We start from the raw sequence: 2,826 nt of genomic DNA, 5'->3' as shown, positions 1-2,826 counted from the left end.
GAGGGGGCGGTGGCCGTCGGTGGTGGCCCACCGCCCCCCGGCCCCGCGGAAGGCCCAGCTGTTGCAGGAAGTTGGTCCCTCCTAGCTCCTCCTCCAGTCCGGGAAGGTGGGTGAGCCGCTGCCCTGGCCTCTCTTTCCCAGAGTCTAACCCTGAAGTTACAATATTGACAATACTGACGTCTGCAGTTCGCCTTACTGATCTGTCACCTCCACAAAGATAAGCACCCGGGTGCCTCTCCCCACCCAGATTGTTTCAGAGGCTGTGTAAGAGAATATTTTGGTATAACCTTCAGAAAAACCCCATAGTAGCCTATCCTGGGCTCTCTCCTTGGGCACAGAGAGGCGAGAAGCATTATCCCCCAGCCTCACGTGAAACGTTTTAATTTATTCTCCCACAACTAGGGTATAGCTATCCGAGCAGCTAATAAAAGTGGGAGACAAGAGACATGCTCAGAGTTCACACAGCCAAAATCCCTGGCGATCCACAAGGGGTCTCCCACCTTCTAACTAGTTGAGACTTGAATGAACTCACTTGGCAGCATGGCCAGGCTTACTTGCCCAACACCAACCGTGGCCTGTGCTTGTGTAGACAGATGCCAAATCCACCTTGACCTGGACTTGGCCTTGCCACAGTTTGTTAGGAGTGAGCAGAGAAACAGACTCCCTGTGGAAGGATGTGGTGAGGCGGTAAAGCCTTTGAGGACTAAGGTGGTCTTTTAGGGGCAGAAGGGTTTTCCAACATCAGCTAATAGAGCCTTTTTATCTCACACAAGAGTTCATTGAGAGGTTGAGAGAGGAGAGGCCATTTGTCCCAGGCACCTCCCTTATTGGTGGAATTTGAGAGCTATCTAGTAAAAGAGTGAGGATTTCTTTCTCTAGGTGATGGAAACTGAGCTTAAACTGACTTAGGTAAAATGGGGTTGAGTTGAATCCAGGAGCACCAACATTGGCATCAGGCTTGGCTTCTTTTTTGCATCTCTTGGATCTGATTTCTTTGGTGTTGGCTTCATTCTCAGACAGACTTTCTCCTTACGACGGCAGGTTATGTCTGTACTAGGTTGACAACCCTAGCAGAAAGAGACTTCTCTTTGCCAAAAGAGCGGAAGTTTCAGATCTGATTCTCACTTGGCTGACTTGATTCTTATGTCTATTCATGAGCGATCATATGGCCAGAAGGATGAGTTTGACCAGGCCTGGTTCCCAGAACCTGGTGGGTGAGTGGATTAGACTCATCCCAACTCCTTGATCTGAAATTGAGAAGGGACATTCTCAAAAGGAAAACCAAGGTATTATTCTGGATAGGTAAAAACATCACTTATTTCCCCTCCCTAGAACTCGTTCCAGTTTTCCCTTGTCTCATCTCACTGTGTGTGTGATTGATCTTGTCCTTGTTTTGTGCCGTGCTAAACACTTAATATGTATGATTCCCATCACGAATGGGGGTGTTAGGGGAATAGGTATTCAGAACCCTGCTGGGCTTGCTTTTAAAAAGAGAGAGGAAGAAAAATATGTAGTTTTTAGTAGTGCTTTGATAATTATCTTATGCAAAGATTGAACAGGAATTACTCTGCTTGCTTCTTTCTCTTTACCTACTTTGTGGTTCATGATATTGAAAAGGTGTAGGCTGAAAATGTTCTAGAAAGGGGAAGAACATGAGCTGGAAGTTGGGAGACCTGGACTCTGGTTCTAGCTCCGTCACCAAATAGTTGTGAGGCCTTGAGCAAGTCATTTGATCTCTGTTTCTCATTTTCTTTGTCTGGAGCAGGGAATTAAGTGGTTCCTGGGGCGTATTCTTCTAGCTCTAATTTTTTTTTTTTTTTTTTTTTTTGAGTTGGAGTCTCACTCTGTCGCCCAGGTAGGGGTGCAGTGACACGATCATGGCCCGACCTCCCGGGTTCAGGCTGTCCTTCCACCTCCACCTCCTGAGTGACTGGGACCACAGGCGTGCACCATGATGCCTGGCTAGCTCTAGCTCTAACTTTTAACGATTAGTTCTGCTTTGACAGAGCTTGAGAATGTATCTATCCAGGTAAATGAATGGTGAATGGATCTTGGACTCTAAAAACACCAAGGTATGACAAGATCAGGGTAACTGTAGTGTTTAGCTGCTTTATGGCTTCTGTAATCCTGACAGAAAGGTAGAAGTTGTTGATGCTCATGTAGAGAACTTGAGTTCACCTGTCAGCCCTGATTTCTGGTCTTGGCTTTGCAGCTACTGAGGTATATGGCCTGTGGTAAGTTATCTTTGTTTCTTCTCTTGTAAAATGAATGAATAGGACTACCTTAGGATAACCTTTCACCTCTCCAATCATGTGTCTGAATCAGTCACTGGAACCAGTCAGCTTTATTATCTATATATAGAGAAACTGACTTTCTTCACTTACTGTCTTATAAATTTCCATATGAAGTCATGGGAAATTGGATGAGAATGTTACTTGTGTCCCTGTCCAAGAAAATGAGATGTCTTACTATGTAAAATTTATAACAGTTTTATTGAGGTATAATTCACTCATATACAATTCAGCTATTAACGTATAATTCAGTAGTTATTAGCATATTGAACCATCACCACAGTCAATTTTAGGACATTTTTATCAACTTCCCCAAAATCCTCTACTCATTTAGCAGTCACTTCTCCTTTTCCCTAACCCCACCCCAGCCCTTGGCAGCCACTAGCACTGCACATTTATTTCTTGTCTCTGTAGATTTGCCTATTCTGGACATTTCATTTAAATGGAATTATATACTATGTGGTCTTTTGTAATAGGTTTTTTTCCCCCTTAGCATAATGTTGTAAAGTGGTTTTTTTTTTTTTTTTTTTTTTGA

General features: G+C 44.0%; 1 protein-coding gene across 11 annotated transcripts in view; it reads left to right on the top strand.

Annotated features, from left to right (window-relative positions):
- XPNPEP1 (X-prolyl aminopeptidase 1) overlaps positions 1-2,826 on the top strand; it is a 59,479-nt gene that overhangs the window by 539 nt on the left and 56,114 nt on the right. The gene's annotated exons all lie outside the window — the stretch shown is intronic.

This window comes from Carlito syrichta, unplaced genomic scaffold, assembly GCF_000164805.1.
Source record: "Carlito syrichta isolate Samal-C Ts95f unplaced genomic scaffold, Tarsius_syrichta-2.0.1 Scaffold305628, whole genome shotgun sequence".
Classification (NCBI taxonomy): domain Eukaryota; kingdom Metazoa; phylum Chordata; class Mammalia; order Primates; family Tarsiidae; genus Carlito; species Carlito syrichta.
Note: the sequence above shows the minus strand (reverse complement) of the source record. Positions and strands in the feature narration are given on the sequence as shown.